Source organism: Zootoca vivipara, chromosome 8, assembly GCF_963506605.1.
Source record: "Zootoca vivipara chromosome 8, rZooViv1.1, whole genome shotgun sequence".
NCBI classification, from domain to species: domain Eukaryota; kingdom Metazoa; phylum Chordata; class Lepidosauria; order Squamata; family Lacertidae; genus Zootoca; species Zootoca vivipara.
In genome coordinates this window covers 30338037-30363564 of record NC_083283.1, presented here as the reverse complement: position 1 = coordinate 30363564, position 25528 = coordinate 30338037, and the positions used below count along the sequence as shown (strand labels likewise).

The following is a 25528-nucleotide window of genomic DNA, read 5'->3' as shown; positions in this document are numbered from 1 at the left end:
CCTTGCAAGGGAAGATTTCTAGGAGATTTCTATTTATAATGGTGTCGGTGGATTATTGTCTATAGACCAATACAACTCTTCCTTTTCATATCAAGCAGTATCTCTGGTAAACCTAAGGAGAAATATAGACCCTCTCTTTTTTTGCTTCCATAGGGAAAAGGCAGGTAGTTCTGCTGGAATAGCATTTGTTTTTTAAAAACCTATTTACTACTTCTATTACACTAAAAATAATAATCCTGTTTGTTATTATAAACTTACTTTTGTTGAGTTGTTGGACCAGTTACACCAGGGAGATTAAACTGTCATGTGTATATGCAATAATGCATATGTCATATGTGTATACATGAGCTACAGATGCAGAGATATATAATGTCACCGTATGCACAATATGTGTGTGCAAATAAATCCACAATAATATGTAAATGATTCTCTATGGCTATAAGAGCAGAATTTTCCGATCTCAGACTCACTCTCTTTCCATACAGAGGCGCATTCCACATTCATTATCCCAGGCATATTTTCTTCCTTAAAAAAAAAAGGAAGGGGGGGAGAGAGGAGAGAGAGAGAGAAAGAACTTCCCTGGTGGGAGGAATAATTAATTTGCACCCATATCTTTTCACATTCCTGAGCAGTTATGAACAGCAAATCTTCTTTCCTTCCCCTCTGCCTCTTCTCTCTCTCTTTAATTTTCCCCAGCCATCTACTTTGTGTGTCTGTGTGTGTGTCTGTGTTACTAATGAAGTTTGCAGACTTGTGTTTGTGTCCACGAGCTGCTTCCCTGCTGCCCGCTCTGCTTTAGGGCCAGTGGTGTGGCTCCCGCAGCCCCTACGAGCCCCCAGCAGCAGCGGCAGTAAGTCCGGGCTGCGCGTCATTTGCAGTCTGGAGAATGTTGATCACCTCACTAATTACACCTCTCTCTCTCTCGCTCGCTCGCTCGCTCTCTTCTCTCTTTCTCTCTCCCCCCCCCTCTCATTCCCAGAGTGCATATCGGGAATAGACACACAAAGACATGCGCACTCAACTTAATCAGCCATTTTTTTAAACAGGGCTAAAACGATAATAATTAGCAGAATAAAGACATATCGGATTTTCATTTCCTTTCCTCCTTTTCCCAACCCCTTCACAACCAAACAGCGAGACCGCGGTCGCCACATGCTTTAACAACTCCCGGACCCCAAAGGACCGCTCCATGCCCCCCACTTCTTGCTCAATCATTTTTATTTCCACCCAATAAAGTTGGAGGATTATTTTTTTTATTTTTTAATGAACCTTCTGTCGTTTACTTGGATGTGATCAGCTGTTAAGTAAATAAAGCAAAACAAAACAGAGAGGCGAAGATCCAGTAAGAACTGCGAGGGGAAATGGAAAGTAAGTTTTTTCTTTAACTTTTATTGAGTAGTTTGTGTTAAATTTAGGTCGAGTATCGATTATCTTTCCAGGCTGATCTTGCACAATCTTTGATATTTCGCTCTCGCTCTCCCTCTCTGCCTGCCTCTTCCTCTCCCTCTCTTCCTCTCCCTCTCTCACTCTCTCGCTCTCTCTCTCACACACATACACACACTCCCATCCCCAGATCCTCTCTATCTCTCCCTTTCTCGCCCCCTTTTTTACCTCTTTCCCCATTTTTAGGTACCGCTTTACGGGAGGAGGGGTTCCTTCTTTCTCCCTTTCTTTTAAATTCCGGGAGGGTGGATGGGGCTCGGGCGGGGGTGTCCGGGTTTTTTTTCCTTTTCACGCTGTAACTTTCGGATTAAGTGAAGGACCTTAGACGTTTGGCGGAAGAGAATCTTTTCGGTGGTGTCTCTTTTTTCCTTTTTTCCTTTTAATGAGCTGGGAAATGGTCTTATTTGGAACCACGACACGGCTGTCAAAAGTACTTGCCTCCCTGTTCCCTTCTCCCCCTCCAGCCCCTTTTAACCCCGGATTCCGGAGCGCGGTGCCTCTGGGGAAAGTTTGGGGTGCCTTTGGGGTCAGACATGCGTCTTTGGCTTTAGATGCGAGGGGTGCGAGCGGCGCTGGGCTCCGAGGGGCCCCTCAGTCCTCCGCGTGTGGTGTGTGTGTGTGTACGCGCCGGAGATGTGGGGTGCTGTGCTTTGCGGCAGCCGGGCTGGGCTAGTGCCTTCGCTGGCTGGCAGCGCGGCGAGGAGCCCGTTAGAGGAGCGCACTGCCGCTCGCTTTCCCGGGCTGCCCGTCCCCAGCGCGCTGCGCCCCGCCTGCCCACACCCGGCTGCGGAGCTCGCTCGTCGGAGGAGCTCCGCTCGCCGCTGCCTGCTGGGGCTGGGGAAGCTTCGACCGTCGCTTTCCTTTGTGAAAAGGCAGCGGGCTTCCTCCTTCCCCCCCCTCTCCGCTCTCTCGCTTTCGCTCCCTCCCTCCTTAGTTGGGGTTCCGGCGTTGTTTGAATCGGACTCTTGCCAAATTTTCCTTCCTTTTTTATATAAAAAATTATATATAAAAAACCCGTCGCTTCTCTCCCCCCCCCATTCCACCCCACCCGGCCCAATGCGGTGTGTGAGCCCAGTCCGCCACTCGCCCTCTCCCGCAGCGGCTCCGGGTCTGGCTCGGCTCGGCTCGCCTCGAGTGCATCTCTCCTCCTCGCGCCGCGGCTTAATGGCAGGCGCGCCTCGCCCCCCCCCCCCCGCGTTTGCAACCTGACAATCGCCTGTAAACATGGGGATCGGAAAACTTTGCCCCACCGGTGCCAGTTTGCTGCTTGTGGCCCCTCTGCCGTGCCCTGCCCGCCCTTCTCTCCTGTCCGCCAGCCCCCTGCCCCTCGCCCCCCAAGCACACGCTGATGTCTTTCTTTTGTTACCTGCTAGCCGGAGGGGGAGGGGGTCTCGATCTCACCGGCTGCTCGGGGCACTGGGCCCAGCCGAGAGAGGAGGCACTGCAAGCCGGGTTCAGCCTCCGCGCCGTCCCGAGGAGGCTTTTTCGCTCCCATTCAATAACACACACCCTCCTCCTCCTCCTCCTCCTGTTCTCCTCCTCCTCCTCCTCTTCTTCCACCTTAGGTACCAAGACATACATCGCAAACATAACACCCCCCCTTCCCGCCCTCCCCACCACAAAAAAGCCTCTCAACCCAAAGACAACTTGCCAGGCTGAAGATGGTGGATTTACATTGAGCCAGACCCCGCCAGGGTCACCCAGGAAATCTGACTATCCCTCTATCTGACAGTTGCATTTCCTCTCCTCCATTCCGATCGCCTTTTTCATATTATTATTAACCCTGTTCCATTTTTAATCAAGGATCAGGTAGCTGGCAAAGGAGAGGGAGAGAGAGAGGAGGAAAAAAAGAGAGGAGAGGGTTGATGATGTTGAAGGTGGATAAATATCTCCAATATTTATATTTGAAATTGTGATTCCCCTTTGGAAGGATTTCCAGTGGCTCGATCCTTAGGAGCGGTGGTTGAAGAGCAGATTGTAGTTTATTCTCTCTTTGAGAGTTTGGTGGATGTCTCAGTGGATGGATGGAAGGAAGGAAGAGGTAGTGAGCAGCAGCCTTGGAAGCCCTGCCTGTTGTTGGTTAGATTGAGGCAGAGACTTGGCTGCGATTGGGACACCACTGTGACATGGGCATCGATCGCTTCCATTGAGAGCAATGCAAAAACACAGTCTGGGTATGTAACACTCTCAGTGCCATCAACCCTTGTTTTACTTTCTATTTACTGACAAAACTGACAGAACAAGGCAAGTGAGAAGGGACTTTGCTTTTTAAAGGCTAGATAGGAAAGAGGGGGCAATGGAAAATACTTAAAATAAACAGGACTGGAGGGTTGGAGAATAAAAGAATATTTTTTTAAAATAATATGATTGTTCCATTTTCTATTCAACGCTACTTTGATGGAATTTCTTTCTCTTCTGTTCTATGGGATTCTAGGAAAAAAATAGAATACAATTGCAGTAACTGTAATACTGTAATAAAAAGCAATCCTTGCAACAACAGCAAATATCTATATCTGTTTATCTGTATATCTGTATCAGGCTGTTTCAGGCTGCAGGAAGGCACACCAGAATAAAAGATGGCTAGCCAGCTGTTTTTAACCTCTTGCACCTGGCTTGAGAGCTGGGACTCACTTGGATTATTCAGTGAGCCTGGCTGAATATTCATAGTGTAGGACCTACATGCTGTGGCTTTAGCATCATCTATAGGCATTGCCTTGGGCTTTGAAGGGTTTCTGCAAAGTAAACATGTATTTAGTTGTTTTCCTTCTAATGGCAATGAACATATAGGGCCAATTAAATAGAATACTTATAAATCTACAGAAGTGAAATCTACTCAAAGAACAAAGAAAGGTCAAGTAAACCATCTGTATAAGTCACAATAGCTGTGGTGGTAGTACCTGCTGGTAGGATTAGGAGTGATACTACCTTAAATGCAAGCTGTAGGGAATACATCCCTTGTATCTTTCAAAATAGACATGAGGTTGTGTTTATATAAAGATTTTATTGTTCACCAGCATAGACCATGTAAAGAACTATTGAGAAAATCACTGTTTAATATTGCAGAATTTACTGCTTCTATTCTGACTATGAACCTAAATTTACACAATGGAATTTGATTATCTCTAATAACAGTATTAGATCCTGCACTGGATGGATGAGAATTGAGGTGGTTTTGTTGATTGCAAGGGTTTAATGTTGCATTTCAGAATCTGATGTGGTTTAGCCTTCCTTCCATTAACTGGAAAACCCCTGAGGTTTTACAATTATTTCTTAAAGATAATACATTTAAGATTGCATTGGTAGGCTGGAGAAAAGTCATATAGGCAAGAAGGGAAGCCCTTAATAACTCTTGAGATTCAGACATGTTCAGCAGTTAGATTGGCTCTGACTTCACCAAGGGTCGACAATGTGTCATTTCCATGAAGCCAAATTGCCCTCTGCCTATATGATATTAATGTGCAAATCAATATTTCAGGGATTAAATTTCCCTTCTTCATTTTTTATGGTTTCTACCTCAATAAGTCTCAAGTCTATTAGAAGAGGCTGGATGATTTAAAATCTTTCACTGCAGAATGGCTTGTTGTAGCCTTGTTTCACAGACCATTTTTGGATTTTCGCTCTAAAAGATGAAAGGCTTTGCAAAGAAGTTCATAGTCAATGTAGGGGCATGCACAATACTGTAAAACCCTTTTCAATTTAGAGATAAAAAGGTATTGAATATATGCATATATATGATAAATACATTGTGCTGTTTTAAAAATATTGTGTTAATCACTTATTGATTTATTTTGAAATCAATTGAGGCTTCTTTCTTGTTAGTGATTTGTTTGCATTTTTATGCATTTTTTTCCTACCACCACCAGCATGCTTGGATTATTTTGCAGTGAGTATTATTTAGGTCTTCTTTGAAGAATATCTAAAAATAAGCATGTTAAGCTAGTTAACATAAGTGATATTAAAAGTCTGCTATTGAAGCTGAGTGACGTTAGTTGCATTGAATTAATTAAGAAAAGGGATATTTTACTGAGATGTTAGTCTTTTAAAGTGGATGTGCATTGGTAGTTTTTATTGAGTGGTCTTTTGAATATTCATGATTAGTTAAAAATGGAAAGCGATCAAGGAGGAAACCATACATGGCAGAAAATTTAGGTCACATACAAGGTTGTGACTTTATCGCATATTGGGAAGGCCCTACTGTCTATCATTTTGATGCTGTTTTATAGGCTCTTAGACCATCTGGACCAAGTTCCGCACAGCTGCATTGATTTCGTATGTGATAGAACATTTTTTCCATTCAGTGTGAAATGTTCCTTCCTAAAAACATACACTAGACTCGCTTAATTTAGTCTGCTAAAAGAAATGTACATGAAAAAAGGACAAAAGGCTCTTTAATCTTTGCAAGCTGTTTGTTTTTCTTCAAGATTCCTGTCTGGGTTTGAAAAGTCGTGTTTATTGAGATGATTCTGAGGTGTGACATTAAAATAATATATGATTTCGGGGGTCTGTGCTGAGTCCTGCTCTTCTCCTTGCCTGTCAAAACACAGTTAATCTATTCTTATTTACAATTAATCTCAATAAAATTAATCTTAACTGTGCATTAGTCAGTGGCTTAAAATATCTAATTATATTCAATTAACTGCTGTCATAGTAATTAACACTGCTTAATTGCTTCAGCATATATTTATGTAAAGCTCATTAGTTCCTAGCTGCTCTTTTTCTCCTCTTCTCATTCCTTTTTTATTGCTGTCACAGCATTGACATCAAATCCAGGCTCCCCCCCCCCCCCCATTTTGAACTTTCAACATATGACAGTGACAATAAATGAATCTGTAACATTTTATTTAGCCTAATCTTGAGTGCTTTCATTTTTTAAAATGTAGCAATGCTGGGGCTTTAGAGAGCCTTCTCTCCCAGCATATTTGAAAATATTTTCTGTCTCTGTTGATGGAAATATGAGAAGCCAGGTTAAGCTTTGTATTTATAAATGAAGAGCTTTTCCTGCATCTGCCTTGGGGCTGTACCCACAAGGCAGAGCTTCCCTATTCCGAAATAATTCAAAGGGTTAAAGACTTGGCCAAGGTTCAAATTGAAAAGTGCCCAGGGAAAGTGCATGTGAATATGTACAGGTTTCATGTAATTAGTGCTTAATTATATTAACATATGCAAATTGTCAACTTTGGAGCTTGTTGAGCTGGCAAAGATCAGCCTGGCACAATTGCTGCATTGTTTTGAGACAATAATGGATTTCAAGTTGGATTGTGGAAACACATAACTAGCTATCTAATTTAACTCATACCATGGTGAAATTTCATTAGTCTCCATGGAGACCGGTTTAATTGTGCTGACTAATGTTCTGGGCTGCAGAATGTCCTAAAAAGAAAGCGTTGTTTGCCTAATCCACCTTACAATGACACTTGTTTGTACATGTTTCCTTTGTGTGACAATTTGCATATGCAAATAAATAGTTTCTCAGCCCCCATTTGTCACGGCTGTTCATTACCCATGAAGAGGACATTGTTACTAGGCTGTTACTGAGTCTCCCAAGACAGGATAGTGTCAACCAGTCCAGCCACATTCTTTCATAATTTGTTTCTGATTAATAGACCAGAGTGAGGCTCATTCTATTCAGGCCTCTGCAAAGGGAAGGTCAGTTCTGTCACTGAAAGGAGTTTCCGCAGCAACTGAAGTTTCCCCCCCCTCCCCTTTTCTTCTTTGGCTTAACAGAATCATATTTAAAATAATGTATTCTTGCTCTAAGGAAAACATCTTCTAATAATCTCTAGTTTCCTAAAGCAAAAGATAGAAAAACAAAGGAGATTCGGGTTTTGGAATATTAATCCTGTTTTTGACAGAAAGGTAAACTGATATAATTGCTTTTCAGTGGAAGGAATGGGGGTTTATACAAGTGTGAAAGCATCGGAAAGGATTAGCATTTTTTTGCATAATGAAAAGCTCTGCTGAATAGGGCACTGAATGGTTGACTGAATGACTAAGATGAAAGGAAGATGAAAATGCAAGCTTCTCTTTCTTTATGCCTCTGCTTAGCTCTCCCTAAAGTTATGTTTGTCCAAGACTTGAGAAAACAAGCAGAAGCTCAGATTTCAGCAACTTTATAAGATGCCTTGAATTTCCATCATCATGCTGATGAATATGTATGATAATGGTGCAGCTAGAAGATGATAGACACAGGTTTGTAAGTAGTAGCAATATTACAGACTAATCAAATATTGACTATTGGGTATCGAGTCTTCTCAGGGCTTTGCTTCTGGGGAGGGGCAAAGGTGAAAAAATATATTTTTAAATCAGAGGAATGTGTACATCAAACAATAGTAATAAGCTAAGTTTATTGAACCTACTATATGTAGGCATAGTTTTTAAGTTAATAAATGTTTTAATTGTTTTTTTAAGTTTTTCTTGACTGTGTTTGAACTGTGTATTAAGTGGTCAGTAACCATTTCGAGGATACAAAATAGGAATTGCATCAGTTTGATCCTGTCGATAGATAAAAAATAATTTAGATAGAAATTAGGCTGTAATGAGGTTGGTTCTTAGTGTGCTTTAGTGCTCAGTTTTTGATATGTTTACAGTAGGGTCGTAAGTCATGTCACTAAGGACCCAGTCCCTACTCCTAGCAAAGTCAGTGATAAAATATCTATTGACTTAAATGGGACCAGGAGGAGGCCTAAAGCTATGACTGTAATTGGTTAGCTGTTGACAATGTGATCTGTGCTTCTAATTATGTGCTCTCAACAGTAACCGGGACAGTTAACGTATTCTGTGTTGATGCACTTTTACAAATTAAAAATTAGTTCCATGGTACATATGTAAATCAGATGTAGTGTGGAAAAAATGATTATTTATCGGCTTGCATGTAAAATAGTATCTTTTTCTTGCACCATGTAGCAACTTGTCTTATGTGTTTGTTTAAGGAACCTGCATATATATGTGTGTGTGTGTGTGTGTGTGTGCAAGCAATTTGAGGACTATAGGTTGTATCCAAGTAACTCATACTAAAGTAGATCCATTTAAATCAATGGACATGGCTGAAGTCTATTGATTTCAAAGGATCTACTCTGAGTATGACTTGGATACAACAAATATATGTAACTAGTTTGGTGGACTATCACACATTAACAAAGTAAGTAAATATTTGTAAATGACAGAAAGTTGACAGCTTAGTATGGAACTATGGTCAGAAGAGGTTTGATCTAAGATGAGTCACAAAGCTTTCACGTCATGAAAATTATTTATAACTTTGTAAATGTTTATTGCTAATGTTTGTGGATCTTTAAAATATAGTTTAAAATAATAAGAAATCTGATGTATCTTCAAATAAAAGATGCTTTCTGAGAACTTTGGGGAAATGTGTTAATTAAAACATTAATTTATATTGTTAAGCAAGCAACATATGTTCTAACTGGTCGTTTCCCAACCATTGCTAGCTAGCACATGGTTCATGGTAGTTTATGGGATGGGATATCTGCATTCTTACTGAGGATGCAGAAATCCAGGCTGCCCATACAGTAGGAATGCATGCACATTTATAACCCCACTGAACTCAGCCTGAAACTTACTTCTGAGTACAGTACATGGAAATTATTTTGTTGCATGAGAATCTAGAGAGTGAAATACAAACTGTTCAGCACATGTGAACAGTTAAGTGTAACTTGTATTGTGAAAAGTAGAATGTGTTCCTATGAGATTTTAAACCTTTTTTTTACTGAGAAGCAAACCACATTGAGTACAACTGGGGTCATCTTCTTGTTTGTTTGGCTAACTTTGAAATCTTACTACTATAAATAATTAAGGGAAAATTGAAATAGCCACGTTCAATAGTCTTCATAGATCTAAGTCTTGCCATCCTTAAAGAAGAAAAATGTCTACTTCTTGTGACTATATAAAGAAGTTTAAAAGGTAAAGGGACCCCTGACCATTAGGTCCAGTCGTGACCGACTATGCCAATTAATATGGATGCATTACAGTCTTGTGTAATAGGCACATTTTATTATTTTGTTATTCCCGTGTTCTCTTAAGTCTTTTTTGTTCTTTTTGCTTTAATAAGTTTGCACTCATAAAAGTTTGGAATGCTAGAGTTGTCTAGAGGGAGATACTTTAAAAAAAATATGAAGAAAAAGGAATTATGTTGGAAGAATGGTTGAGCTGAGTTTTATGAGCAAAATGTTTACCATTTTAAGACACATTTAATGTGCACATCCCTTTTAATGAGCTTTCAGCTTTAAAAATATTTGTAATGTAATTTGTTTGTAATGTTTTTTCTAATTCTGGGAACTGATTAAAACCTGCCTGAACATTATTGTTTTTTACAGGCAGGCATAACGTATTCATAGCTGTCACTGAACTGAGGGCAATATTAGTCCCTATAGAAGGGGGGCATTTTTCTGTTGAGGGCCACATCATGGGATAGATAATCTGTTGGGCGCCACATACCAGCAGCAGGCAGGGCCAAAGGCAGGGATAGACACGGAGGTTATTGTGGAAACTGCTTGTGATATTTGGATAAAGGAAGCTAAATAATAATAATAATAATAATAATAATAATAATAATAATAATACAGATATGAGCAGGCCAGCCTCTTCTCCCTCCCTCCCCCCTCCCTCCCCCCTCTCTTCTACCTACCCCCTCTTTCTATTCATCCTCACCCAGTGGGGTGCTAGGGGAGGGACAGATTACTCTTGTCAGAGGTTTGAAGTAATCACTTGCAGAGGGCTTCCCCTCCTCCTATTATTGCATCATGAATTTGGTTTCTTCTTCCATTCTTTCTCTCTTCCCACTTGCCTTCCAGGATCACCTCATGAAATTTATTTATTTATGACATTTCTATCCCAGCTATCCTCAAAGCAGCTCAAAATGGCACACACCGTTCTCCCTCTACCCCTTTTATTCTCAAAACAACCCTGTGATGTAGGTTAGTCTGGAAGAGTCATCCATTGAGCTTCATGACTAAATTAGGTTTTGAACCCTGGTCTTTGCTGGATTATAGGTGTATTGTAGACTAAATCATGTGACTATATTTTGAAGAATCATTTCCCTTATTTCTGGCAAACATACAAGAATCAGATAAGAAGAAAGAACAGATAAGCTTTGGTTAGACATCTTGCAGCAGAGACCTTATCTAGGAGTCAACCCATTATGTTTTCTGGATCAGTTCTAGTTTGTTTTCAGCTTGACAAATGTTTTCTGTTTGGTTCATTTTCTATCAGTGAAAGACAATACAACTCTGGATACCTCAGTTGGTTAGACCAGTGCTGGTTACACAAAGCTTACAGGTTTGATCCCTATATGGGACAGCTGCATATTCCTGCATTGCAGGGGGTTGGACTAGATGGTCCTCAGGGTCTCTTCCAACTCTATAATCCTATTATTCTATGATCTAATAGTTCAGTTCTTGTTTATGTAGGGAAATTCTGATATTCACATTATGATGTAGATTTGAACATGTAGCCAAGTGATTACTATCTCTGATATTTTATCCTAAACTTTATACATGACAGAAAATCCAAAACAAACAAACAAACACCCTTTAAAGTTGGAAGAGACAGAGACAAGGGATACAGACAATTGTATATTAACACTGGATTATTGTATGTTAACGCTTGATGCACCAGGTGTTAATAGAATAAAAATGTGTGCAGTTACAACAGTATTTAAGTATTACACATACCATCCTCTATGTTTACAGATTCACTTTATTACTCCCTTGGTCTTTCTTGCCTCAAAGTTTGGACACAAGAGGCTGTTCCATTCTCTATTGCCTGCGAATCTGCAATGCTGACCACTGCAGATGCAGCCTAACTCTCTTCTTAATGAGCAGCTAGTATTTAGATCATAGGTTAAAAAGGAAAAGTTTCAACACCCGCCTTAAGTTGTATGGTTGTGCAGGAAGACTTCCTTGCAATATGCAAAATATCCACTATTTCTTCTGCCACCATGTTGCTTTTCTTCATGGTCTGCTGCAGTGGACTGCAACCTTAGGATAGTAGGCCTCTATCCTCCCTCTAACTTTCCAATATAGGAAGATCTTTTAGAATTTTTTTTAATGCTTTTAATTCATTCTGATTGGGTTAGTAAATGTGCCACCACATCATTCTTCGGCAAATCCTATTTGAGTTGATAACCTGCATTTATTTAGATATATTGTTCCAGGTCAAAACGAAATGTAATAGAAACGTACAATTTTTCAGGTAGTGATAAAAGATTCACCTATGAACCATTGGACACTGGAAAGACACATTTGTCATATAAATGGAAGTGGCAGTTCATTTTTATATTATAAAACAACATAAAATCAAGTGATATTTTGCCTTTAAACTAACTTTTATATGCTTAGTTCAAGTCTAAAAAGGTCATGAAAAATTAATTAAAATCAAAAACCTGCTTCTTTAGCTTTAAATTCAGTTCATTCATGCTATTGTAAACCAAGTATAAGTGACAATATAATAATTGAATTTAGAAGTCAATTTAGAATCACTGAGATTCACTTTGCCTTCAACATCTTTTTGTAATACAGTATTGCAATGTAGGACTAGATTGTGGGCCCACATGACTGAGGCTGAGGCCTGGCATGGCTGGCTTTTATAACCAGGGAGCAGACTAAAGAGAGGTAGTTTCCCCTTTGGCACACTCCCTAAACTGTGCCCCCAAGTTTGATTGACTGCAATCTCAGGCAAGCCCCAGCAGCCAGCGTGGCCAGTGCAGGAGGACGTGGTATCCTCCCTTGGCCCTGCGGAAGCCGGAAGATTGTCCTACAGCGGCAGCCATGCCATATCACAAATGCCACTTCCCTCCATCTGGCAGGTAAGCGGCCATTACTTTGGGTGGATTCACCAATACTCCACACCTAACTTGATTTTGGTCCTGTTTCTGTAAGAGAACACAAAAATGGTCGTCTTGAGTTTTTCCCATGCAAAGAGATAAAATGGTGAGGAAAAACTTCACTTAACTGAATTTCTGAATGCATAGTTGCTCTCAGTGGCACAGGAGTAGAGCCAAGAAAAAGCTGGCAATCCTAGATCCCACTATTATCTGCTTTACAACTTCAAAGGCAGAGTCTTCTCTGTTGCATCCAATTTGAGGTCAAGATACAAAGGACTCAGAAAAACAAAGAAAACCAAACTTTTCTAGAGTTGCTCTGTTGTTAAATCTAGGTGAAAGTGCAGAACAACTTTCACTGTTTGACCTTTTATGTCTGGGCTCTCTGCTACAGCCATCTCCATGAGACACAGTTAGGCCTCATGTTTAGTCTCATGTTTAACTCAATCAAATAGAATAGAATTGGTGGCCCTTCTTTCTCAATGCTACTGCACTCTGCAGAAGATGAAACATGTTCTTGGTGAAGTCCCTTTATTTTTAATCTTTGATCTGTCATCAGTATTTGTAGCGCTCAAGTGAAACTCTGATCTACTATAGTTGAATCAGGATGTCTTTTTCATGCAGTTGAAACTCTAGTCTTCAAGCTTCTCCTTGATAGGTTCTGTTCAGTTTCTGATTCATCACAATGGTGTAAAGTTTATGAAATGTAGGAATTCATGGGCCAAAGTGATGAGGATGGTCAATTTGTTGTATATGTGATGAAATCCTTGGGAAGCTGAAAGTATAATTTATGTTTGAGAGGCTGTTCAATATCATAGTTTAAGATGTAAAAACTTAAAATACAAACATTAGTTTTATTACTACAGTGCTGAACCTTAATTCTTAAAATCAGTGGTGTTGTCAAATACCATAAAACGAGCTCAGAGCATTCTGTTCATTTCTTGTATGTTGCAATAGTTTGCCCTAGTCATCAGTGCTGTAAATTAAAGACTATCTTCTGACGTGTTAGCATTCGTCCCGACTCTTCATTTTTGTTATTTAAAATATAGGGTTCTTAGGATGTTGTATTCGATTTTTAAAAGCAGTTGACAGTAGTACATTAAAAGGATTTACATTCTTCAATATTTCAAGAATTATGAGAAATGTTAGCATAGTTTGTGACTGAAATTTTAAGTGGTATAATAGTTTGTTAATTACCGGTACATGGGCTGCAATTCATAGTATTTATTTATTTTACTAGCAGTAGTTGATTTTTCTATATAAGATCTGCTTTATTTATGCAGTTTAGACATGTGAAGTGGGACAGTCCTGTTTCTAGGAAGGTGGCACAAAGGTTATTCAAGAGGTGAAGACTTGAGGAAAAATAGGGTGAATCACTTCTTGTCTGAAATGAAGCAGGGTGCAGATTAGGAACTATTAAGAATTGCCAGAAGTTGCTGGTCCTAGAAGCCTGTTTAAGTGCTCACTGTCAACAGGAAAATCACGGGCGGCACTTAAAGTGGCTCACCTCTGATTTATTCATAAACCACACATGAGCACTTGGCTTTGTTCTTGCTCTAGTAAGGGGAACTGATTCCAATAAGAACAGGGATAAAGAGCTTCTTGCATGGTCCAGAAGTGAATAGCACTTTACCTCAAAGCATGACCTCCATTCCCAAGATCTGTTGTGTTACAGTTGACTCTGTCTCTATGTTTATTCTCAGTTGAATTGCTAGGAGAAGTTACAACAAATACTTTGCAAAGCTTCTAGATTCAATGAGAACTCTGTAACTGGGACTTAGGTTCTTCTGCCTTGATGGAAAAATTGCTCTGTTTATTCTGGACCTAGTGATTTTCTTTCATGACGTTTTAGCTTTGGTGCTGCAATTGCTAATTTAGAGGGATGAACTGATTTTACCGAAGCTGAAATGAGAAAGTTTACTTATAGAAAATGCAAGTGAAGTTACATTACAAAAAGATAGCTGGTGTCATCCTAAGAGTCAGAAAATTGGTTCCCTAATTTACTAGGCATGTTTGATTGATTCACTTTTTTATGTGTCTCTAAAAATGGGGGAAGGGACATTTAGAAGACTTTTAACTGGCATGTTTGCACTAGGGCAGAGGTTGAGTACAGTTACTTAAGTCCCTTGAGAAACATTTAGTTAATAGTAGTCATGTTCTGATCCTGTCCATATATGCCCTTTTGTTATTTAGCGAAGCTTATTTGTGTTTACTTAGGTTTAGATACGTTAAAACTGACTTGCATTTTCACAACAAATTTAACAAAAGAAGAATCATAGTGGAAGATAGTGATGAGAGTTAATGATATGTCTTTAGATAAAGCAGTACTTGTGTGCAATCTGATCACTGCTATCAGCTCATTTGTCATGGCTGAAGTGAAAATGTCAGGACCAATGAGCGTATGAGTGCTGAAGGGGGCGAAAGGGCTTTTGGAGACACTTTTGTGCTGGGAGTGGGCTATAGCTTAAATGCAGCTCTAGGGAAATACCTGGATTAGCAAACTCTGTGCACAAATCCTTAGCATAACAGAATTAGTTGGGAAAATGAAGTTTGTTGTTGAGGGGTGGGGGGAGAAGGGATAATTTCTGTCACACAACCCTCGGCTGCAGCCCCATAACTGTAAAATGGTGAGGCATTGTGCAAACTAAATTTAGTGATGCAAATTTACACATTCCAGTAAAATGACTGATATCCAACATCACAGCTTGGTTTTATTGCAGTTTAGCAATTGTTTAGTTTAGTTTAGCTCTATGCCATCATGTTAAAATGCAGAATATCTTTTACATTCTGAGAAACTGCATCTTAGTGACTTTCCAGCTTTCAGTTGGGAGTTAATTCTATTAGGACATCTGTGGGAGGTAGTGTAATGAAAGACCCATCAGAGTTGAATGACATTTATCATTCTTACTTCCTATGGATATTTCTCTCTCTCTGAATTTTTAATTCACAGTATCTAAACATTTTCATGGTGTAGCTCCCTTTATTTATATTGCAAACCAACTTTCATTTGGCTCCAGTGAAGCCCAGACTCTTTTCCCAGTGCAACTGAGAGACTGGCCTCCTTAAGGCTGACAGTATGTTACAAAGAAGCGGTAGGGGCAACCCACTCTACAGTACTTCCTATGTCATAACAGAAGTAGGGAAAGAAGCAGCTCAAGTCACGTACACTACCTTTTTGACCATTTATTTTTTAAGTGTGAAGCAGCTCTCAATATCTATCCATTCTCTCTGTTTATATTTCAGGTTTCTGAACTAAGGTGAATTGTGTGCCGCCTTTGTCAGGGCCCAAATGCTAATTCCTAGGCTTGCCATTTGAAATGTGACAGGTAAAGAGGCAGTCAACCTTAAGGAGGTCAGTCTCTCAACTGCACTGGAAAAAGAGTCTGGGCTTCATTGGAGCCAGATGAAAGTTGGTTTGCAATATAAAGAAAGACACCATGGAAAGTGCCCGGATTTACAAATCAGTCCCATACAAAATCAACTGAAGTTGAAAAGTGTCCCCAGATTAATTGAAAAAAAATCTGGTAACCTTAATTTGGTAGCGGGATCACATAAGCACTGTCCTGGAGTTATGCACCTTTGCTTCATATTCACAACTGCACAGCATCAGGAGCATGCAGCTATGGTAGCTCGTAAGTGTGATTTATTCTTCAGCAGTGATTAATTACCCAAGGTTTTAGAATTGCAGTAGTTGAAAAGCATAGGAGCCTGGTTGGGGTGGGGTGGGGGAAGGTGACAACTTTGCTGCAGAGATCAAATGATAAAGCACCTACCGTAGTTTTTCTTGTAGATTGTTTCTCAAACATTTGTTACCATTGAGCAGTTCTGCTATGTATATTCTTTGGGCTGAGTTGAAATAATGTTTGCTAGGCTAGCCAGCAGTAGATAACTTCATCTGGTTAGTCCTCATTCTTATTACTAAATGGTTTTCTGATGGTTACTTTTCCACTCCTCTGAATTGTCTATGACGCAAGAATGGTCAGAGCTGAATGTCTGGAACTTGATGGAATATTTAGCCAGCTTTGGCTATCCATTTTTGTCTCACAATATTGTTCATAACAATAAGAAGGGGAAGCGGAGGCTTTGAAGTTGCCCATCAAAAGTGAGCTCCAGAACAGCAGACTGAGCACGCACATAGGTCACCCAGTCAGAATCTATTCCACTATGATGAGATATTTTGTATTTAAATTTAAATAACAGTAATTATTTCCAAATGTGTGTCTATCTACACACACACAAGCATATGCAAATTTTATGCAAATCTGTATCCTCATTTTTTGTTGAGACCAACATAATGACCACACAAATGGTGTACTTATTTATTTACTAACACAATTTATATTGCTCTCCTTCAGCACAGATATGTTCTCAAGATGGTCAAGAGTGTAAGAAGGGGGGGGGAAGAGGATAATCTCTAAGATATGATAGTAATAAAGTATTCAAACATCAAATAAAAACAATGAGCTAAAACAACAAAACTGAAAAAGACGGCAAACTGAAATAAATGATAAAATTGCATTAAAGAATGTTTAAAGAAGTTAAAGACTTGTTAGAAGTCTAGGAAATAGAAACGTTTTCATTGGTGACTAAAAGACAGTAGTGAGGTCTGTAAGCAAGACTCCTTCAGGAGAGGAACCATCACAAAAAGGGTCTCTCTGCAGTTGCCACCTGCTGCATGTCAGTCGGCAGTGAAACCCAGAAAAAGGGACTCTGATGAAAGATCTCAGTGGACAGCTACCTAGCTCAGTGTTCTAAGCTAGCTGCAGTTTCAAACTGTTTACAAATGCTGCCCTTTGCAGTAATCCATCTGTGAAGTTTCCAGGTCATGGACAACTGTGGTTAGTCTATCTCTGACTAGGAGGGATCACAGTTGACTTATCAGCCTCAAATGATAGAAGATCCTTTATGCCAATGAGGCTACTTGAATTGCACAATTCTTTCCACACTTGGCTGCCTGGGCAGACACACGGCTGATCACCTCCATCTTTTCAGGACTAAGGGTCCATTTATTGACCCTTACCCACTCTATTTCCCCTCCTAAATATCAGACTGGCACTTCTGCCTCACCTGACTCAGCTGGACAAGAAAGAGCATATTGATGACACCCAGCTCTATAATACACATTCAGCACCTTCCTATAAATGTTGAACAACATAAGGGGCAGATGAATCCTTAGACATCCCATAATATTAAAGTTATGGGGTAGACATCCCACAATGCCAGCTTCTGTAATCCATACTCTAGGCAGGAAAAGAGCAACTGAAAAACAATGTCTTCAATTCCCAATCTAGAGCACCTATCCAGAAGAATACAGTGATCACTGGGGTTAAAAAAATGCCAGTAGATCCAGAATAATCAACTGAGTTGCATTTCCTCTGGCTTTCTCAGTGCATGTCACCCATCAGGGCAGCCAAGGCAGTTTCAACTCCCAAATGTAGGCAACAATCCAGATTGAAATGAATTCAGAAAATCATTTCCACCCAATAGTGCTTGGAATTGCTGGCAACCACTCAATCTAACACCTCATTCAAGAAAGGGACTAGTTTTGGCAACTGAGCCTAAAGGTGGATTGTGTCCTACCTTGTTTATAGTTGGAATAATAATAATTAGGGGTGAAAAGCAGAGAGATTTATTATTATTTTTAAGCCGAGAGGTTTGAAAGAATAAACAAGTTTGAGAGCAAGTAGGATTAAGAGCAAGTAGGATTCTGACTGCATGCATTTGTGAGCAAATGGCTTGCAACAGCACCTTGGGAGCTGGCTTAGTTGGAACCAGAAGTGTGATCAGAGTTTCACTTGTACAATGAAACTTTTTCTGGCCTCCTCAATGCAGTTCCGTACTACCCTGGAAAATTTACTTTTGAGGGTGAGGAGACTGTTGTGAATAGTGTGTGATATGGTTTGACCAGCTGTAGTGGGATGAAGGAATCAGTAAAATGGGGGGGGCACTTTACATGAGTAAAAAAGTATTTCTTTTTATACAATATGCCATTGATTCCAACCAGATGTAATATTTATGTTCTGGTGTAGGTTTCTTTGGTTGTGCAGCTAGATGCTGTGCTTTCAAGAGTGTTCCATCTGTGACAGTGAGCTTTAACAGCTAGAACTGGACATGCCATGTTACCTTGCCTCTCATGTAGGAATTTTGAATAAAATTACCACAATAGTCTTTAAACCTTAAGCACTTGCCCGCTTTCTTATTTGCCATTTTGAAATCTATCAGCAGAGTAATTTATTTTGTCTAACTAGAACTTATATTTGTAACAAGTAGTCTCTACATTTCTTCTATTTCATGTTATTTTCAGATACCATACTTGTTTACTTTTTGGGTGTGTATGTCCTACTCTATTGATTTACAGTGTGAAATATCTGATACCTGTTTCCTGCTCTTTTGGTATGCATAGTCAAAGGGGGCTGATTATATTCTCCTTCCCCACCAGACACTGGGCTGTTTTAAATGTATAATTATTGTTGCATGTCATTTGATAGCTGTACTAATTGCTGCCAACCATTGTCTGTTTGCACTTAATGCTGAAACCTGATCAACATCCTGCTTTGGTTGATGTTTGGTGGTAAACTTTAATTAACTCTTATTGCATTGAAGAAGAGCTCAGCCTCAGTGCTAACTAATCATTTACCTTCATTATGCCCTGACAGCTCCACTTGTTCCTAGTCTTAATAGATACACTAGTCAGTAAATAAACCTCCAAGTCTTTATGCCTTGAAGTTGTTGCACATTGATATTTTGTTGCTTAAAGTATAAAGATGAAGGGCTAAAGAACTATTTTAGTAGTAGCAGCAGATATTTGGTAGTAGCAGATACAGTATTTGGTAGTACTGTAGCAGATATCACTCTAAAATGGTCTTTTTTATACCGGGCATTTTTATTTTCATTGGAATGGTAACTGTAGATTTAAGATAGCATTGCTGCTTAAATGTGGTTCTTATATGCACGTATCTTTTGAATCAATACAATTAAATCTGTCTCCTGTTGGAATTCTTGTAATTATTTTTACAGAAAGACTTTTCATGTAATGATATTGAAGTTAAGTAATCAAGTTACTGACAGATCATGTAAAATTCAACTCAAAATTGCTGGCTCCTTGATTTTAATTTGTCTGACATCAAGTTTGTTTGAAAAGGGATAATATGTAGTTAAAGCGAGGAGCTCATAATTACAGCTGACATTTGTTTGTTTATAATGAAAACTAATTAAAGTTCATACATTTTAAAACACAAAAGTTAATTACTGAATTGTTCACTTCACTTATGCAGAGCAGTTAAATTAACTTGCGCTGGAAAAAATGACAAGAGGCTTTGCATAATAAAAACAAATGTCCCAGCTGATCTTTCACTATCCAAACAAAATTTGCCACTAGGTTATTCTAGAACAATAGGTGGCTTATGAATGGCTAAGCTTTGTTTAAAACCTTATTCTATTGACAGGCTAGACGTTTAATATGAAATCATATTGAATGCTACAGTCCAGTGCACAGTGGCATATGTTAAGTTCTACTGAAACCTGTGCCATTGAACATAACTCCCATTCATTTCTAGGGACTCTACAGGAACAGTTCCTTGTGGACTTGCTCCTTAAGTATGGCAATGCTCCAGTCATAAGTGGTATCATTACTTTCATTTTGTACAATCTTCTGTATTGTACTTAAAAGCCTGTTCTATATTCTGCTGCATTATGATCTTTACTAGCATTGCAGTATTGCTAATTACGCAAGAATTGCAGTGCTAGCTTAAATATCTGATGATTGTTTTTTGGAAGAAAACTACTACAGTATTGTTATATAGCACTAAATGCTTTTAAAAGTATTTTCTTTTTCTTCTGTGTATTATTAGTCTTAGTAAATTTCACCTGTGTGCCTAATCAAATCTGCAAGAATGGTTTTGAATACAAGGGTTTATGATATTTATAAAGTATATTAGGATGGTAATAGACAATTATGTCAAAATATCTATTGTCTCATATTTACATAGTAAATAAAGATATGAAGGTGTTGCTGTTTCTGCTTCTGACATTAATTATTTGTTCATTCTGACCCTAAACATATGTATTCAGATACATGCCTCACTCAACCAAATGGAACCTATGTCTTAGTATGTATGCATAGCACAAAAGATTGCTAATTTAAGTGACAGGTGAAAGCAATATATTTTCTCTTTTAATGTGTAAAATTGTTAACGTCCTTTAAGGCTTCAACGCTATGCATGCTTACTTGATGGCAAATTCTATTTATGTCAGTGGTACTTACTTCTTAGTAAGTATGATTAGGATTGGGCAGCACAGTATATGATGTATACTAATGTTGGATGCAATGAAATAGATTAAATTGTGACGGTTTTTACAAATGGAGGTCATTGATATTTGAATAAACATAATAAATGTGACTAATAAATTTCTAAAATAATAAATGTAGTGGATTTTAAAGGAAATAAATAAGACCTAATTGATCCTGTGGTGCTTAAGCTTTTGTGTTGGCCAGGATTATTAACCTGGACTTTCAAATCTAATACAGATTTTGGAGTGAAAAGAGAAACATGGAGCTCTTTTCAGAACATGCTTGTAAAAATGACTGTAATTTACATAACCTTTCATGGAGTATGTTGTGTACAATACAATAAAGGGCTTGATTGATTTGTAGATTAATATTTATTTAGTAAAGGAAAATCAAAGGGATTAAGCAGTCATCATTGTAACCCTAATCCTACTTTGCATAGATAAGACAAAGGAAAGTGATTACTGCTTAAAGCTCACTAGGTCACTGCCATTCAGGTGCACTTTTGTCTAAAAGAAAGAAATGAGAAAAAGTTGCTTTGCTTTATGAAGTGTTTTCAAAACTCCAGACTTTTAGCTTTGGTTAGGTATTTAGACTTCATTTGTAATGCCACAGCTTCTGCTAAACAAGGAACATGAGCAAGAGATATTGTCAATTATCATGATTCACTTTCTGGTCTGACGTCACTGTGAAATATTAATGACCAAGCCACATGATTTGAACTCTGAATCTGCAGGTTAAATGTTTTCAAGGATAATATAAGAAATAAGGCCTTTGTTATAAAATGATTCTCAGGAGAAATCAGGCATACTCTGCAGTAGTTTGATTAGTGGAGAGCTGCTGGTCTTGCCCCAAAGGGAGAGCAATTGCTGTGGTTTAATGGAAACTGTTGGAGAAAATACAGGAGACTAAAGCAATGGTATTTCAGTCTTATAATTAAATTAAAAATTCCAAAGCCTGTTATCTTGCTATCGTGTATGCTCTCCCACTGATTCTTCAGTATATAAAACAAAGAAACTATCATGAGAGGGAGGAAGAGCTCATCAGTCACATGAGTTTGCATTATAATATTAGTATTAAAAATACGAAAGATAGCCTTTGAGAATGATAAAGGAGAATGCATTGAAACAATATAGTGATTGAACAGCCAACCTGGGATTCAGTTTGCAAACTTTTCTAGTTTTCTTTTTAAAGTGGTATTTTAAGTGCACGGTATATTTGGTTACATCCCTTTATTCAAACTTAATTACCTTCTCCCCTTTGTCGTGACATGGGTGGAAAGTTTTTGCCGTGTCAGGAGAGGTCGTCACACATTCTTTTGCAGTTCTCTTCATTAATTCCTTCTTGCAGAAGCATTTTCTTTCGTGCTGGGAAGGTAGAAGGGTGTAATAGAAGAGCCCTGAAACATCAGCAGGAAGCTCTAAGCTGGTTAATGCAGTATAATTGTCTGGACATAGACTGGTCTTTGTTTGTGTCGTTCACTTTGAATCAGCTGTAATTAACTCCAGAGTGTTTCCAGATTGCCAGCAAAGAAAAATTACAGCTTTTCTGTTTTAAATTGGAAAGCTCACAAAGACCTTAACTATGCATATTGCTTTTACTTTGATATAATTCGGTTCTGTGAAGGGGTGGGGGGAGCATATTTGGCACCCTTCCCCCAACCCTGGACCCTCAAATCATACTATTGTAAAGCTGTTTGATTTAGGGTCTGTTAGAGTGTAATGGCTACTTAGTACTTTTGGTCTGAAAAATGTTTTCCTTGTATCATACAACTGCCACAGTATGTTGCAGTTGCTTCAGTGGCTACTTTGGTTCTTCAGGGTTTTCGTTCATGTGCTGGAAGCATGTTTTAGATGGATGCACAGAAAGCTTCCCACATGCAGCTAGGCTAGAATTCCATTATAGAAGCAGCATGGTAAGTTTTCTCTCTACTATATTTTGTACTATCTAAAACAATATTCAGTTCGACCCTTAACATTTCTCTCAGAATGCACATTCATTACTTTTGTGCAGGTAGTTTTACCTGTCTTTGGGTATTCTAAATACCCAAACTGTGAGAAAATGGACTGTTTTTAAATCTGTTTGACTTGTGGTCAGCCAAATGCCTGCCACACCCTGTTTAAAAGGTAGCCTACTCTGTACAGTACTTTATAATTATGGATTCCTGTATGGTCTAAAATGAGTGAGCTGAGTGAGCAAGCCTCTAGCTAATGCATCTAATAATACAGTGCTGTATACAAAAGATCTGTCAGCAACTGATGCAAAAAAAGGTCTAACCAAAATCCCCCCCTTTCTTCTGAATTTAACAATAAGGAATTTAAGCCTCAATGTGGCTTTAGCAACCAAAGAAAAGAAGCTCTTGGTGTCTGCATAATACCACTTTGATGGATTTTTTCATCAGCTCTCCGTACGTGGTAACAAATAAACAAGTATAATTATACTTGTGAAGGCCTATTCATTGCTTTGTCAGGATTAGATATATGTGCAGTTTTCACACTGAGCCTCTCTTTTGTCTTTGCCTAACTCACTATGACATATTGATAGAGGATCTGGGATGGGGAAAAGGCCACAGCAGAGACAGTGATGACCTTTTGGAAACTTGATATAATTCAAGGATTTTTATTTATTTTCTATATATATGTGTGTGTGTGCGTGTGCATGTGTGTGTGTGTCTCTCTGTGTGTGTGTGTGATTTGCAACTTATTCCCAAATTCTGATATGTGAGCAACTTTTAACCCATTTTTAGCAGAGTAAATAAATAATCAAAGTGTTCTAAGATGTCTAAAGAGCAGATGGGAATAAAAACAATAGACTAAGAAGTCTCTTGGTCTTCTTTCCCAGCACTTTGCACTGTGGCTAACCTAGCATTCCTTTCCCATTATTCTATCCTCTTGATCTGATCACGTTCTTTTTAATCATTTCACAAACACTGTCTCACTGGACCGTAGAAGAGGGCTGGGACAATATCAATTAGAAAACAGAGGTAAACTGGCGTTTCTGATTCTTAGCTCTAATGGGAACTCTGCATTCTAAATGCAGAGGAATTCTTCTATTGTTCAGAAAAGCACCCCCTTTTCATTAGCAAAGCTGGCTGTAGGTGGGTTTTATAATTTGGCTGAGCAGAGTTTAGAGAAGAGTTTTTCCAGGAGGAATACAGAGGTTAGTAACGCAAGTTTTCTGTGTTATTGTCCGTTTGTTCTGAAGAAAAGGAGTTATATGATCCAAGTCATTGGCCTTGTGAATTGCTGACAGAATTTAACATACTAAGCAGGTTAGCAGGTGCGTATTTATGAACTCATATGATAACAACTTTTAGAAATTGCTTTCTTTTTATTATTTTTAGTGATGTTTGTGTTGCGGAAGAAAACTGAGATCATTTATTAGTGCTTCAGGTCAGATGTAAAGCAAAGAGCTTAAGCTTTAATTTAATTTATAAAATGCTCTGAAATCTTTTATGTTGTAGTGGGGAGGGAGGAAAATACTATTTTAGGTTAGTGTACATAGTCTAGAGCACAAAATAGAGGGAGCCCTGCCCACTTTGATGCTGAAGATGCTATACTAATAAAGGTCATATAACTTCAAGCACCTGATGCATATAGCAACACTGACATTTTATTGTTCATTAATGTACCACTGCACAACTTCCTCTGATATAACATTGATGATAAGCAGCTAAGAACTAAAAGGTTTATATTACAGTTGTTGTGTATTGTGGTCATTGTTTCTGACAGTTGGTGTGTAGCTGTTAAGATTACCTGGACGGACTTAGTTGTTGTTTTGTACTATTTACTCTATGTTTAGCGGGGGATTGGTGGATATAATCCCCACCCCTCAAATTGGTTCCTGTAAAATCATCGAAAGGGGAAATGTAGCTGAAAGACTGGTTGCTTTTTGAGATGGTGATAAGATAACCGACAGCCCAGATTTGTATTTGCCTAGAATTGTTCCATGTATATTAAACACCAGCCCAGTTTAGGTATAACATGCATACTTGTGTGTGCATGGCACATTCTTGGAATACTTTTAAACTACTGTATGCTACAGATCCTGGTTCCAAATGACCTAGAGTAAATGTAAATCTACAGGCATAAGTACTGTGGAACTTTTTCTTTTACTATTCTTATAAACATAATGGCATTCCTTAACATTTAGTTTTGGAAATTTCTCAGTCTGCATTCTAGCTCATTCTTGCAGGCAGGGGAAGATGGAATAGTTACTTTAACATTGATATAAGATTTCTTTTTTTAGACTGCTTTAGGTAGACTTTATTAAAACATTGTCTACTTGGATGCATGTATTGGTTGTACAGAATGGCATGTGCAAAGGTAAACATGCCCATTTTGGGGCTAATTAGAAAATTATTAGGTTTTTATGCTTTTGTGATCAGTTTATTTCAAAGGAATTTTGGACTGCATGCATGCCATAAGCATAATTAACCTGGAGCTCATCAATGATTAAAATTACACACTAAGCTTTGTGATGTTTGATTCAGGAGCAATTAGTCTGTCAGTTGAGCCACCTCAGATACCAAACCTAATTCTGATTATTTTTTGCACTATGACAATCTTCTAATGTATCTTAAACAGATCACTTCTCTCTTTGATGGTTTGCTTCTAGGATTATATTTGATTACATTTATTTCTTTTAATTAAGTGGCTACACTTTTTAATATTTTCCTACCTTTGCATTTCCTTGTTAATTTTTTAAATGGAAAAAACCTATTAAATCATACTGAGAGGAGAAAGATTGCTTTCATCATGTCTGATACATGAGACCATCTTTTTCTTCTAAATGAACATTTCAAATAAAATACAAAGACTATAGTTTAAATAAGTTTTTTATTCTATAATCACTCAAATTCTTGTTGTTGGATGGAAATGTAGCTAATAAACTGAGGCTTGCACAACTAGCAAAGTTAATGACAAATATCTCTGGAATGATGAGGATTACTTGCTGCATAATAGCAA

At 38.6% G+C, this 25528-nt stretch overlaps 1 protein-coding gene and 1 long non-coding RNA gene across 7 annotated transcripts in view; one reads left to right on the top strand and one right to left on the bottom strand.

The window, feature by feature from the left end:
* The window catches only part of LOC118090079 (uncharacterized), a 39006-nt gene extending 35961 nt beyond the window's left edge, over positions 1 to 3045 (bottom strand). Inside the window, exon 1 of the long non-coding RNA XR_009558004.1 lies at positions 2810 to 3045. This is a non-coding gene — a long non-coding RNA (uncharacterized LOC118090079). The remainder of the gene's footprint in view (positions 1 to 2809) is intronic.
* ZFHX4 (zinc finger homeobox 4) overlaps positions 1029 to 25528 on the top strand; it is a 172075-nt gene continuing 147575 nt past the window's right edge. For 5 of the 6 annotated variants that reach the window (XM_035125412.2, XM_035125414.2, XM_035125413.2 and 2 more), the window contains exon 1: positions 1029 to 1368. The gene's annotated coding sequence lies outside the window, so the exon portion shown is untranslated. Of the gene's footprint in view, positions 1369 to 3036; positions 3618 to 25528 lie in introns of those variants that run through there. The other variant, XM_035125408.2, reaches the window with a different exon arrangement.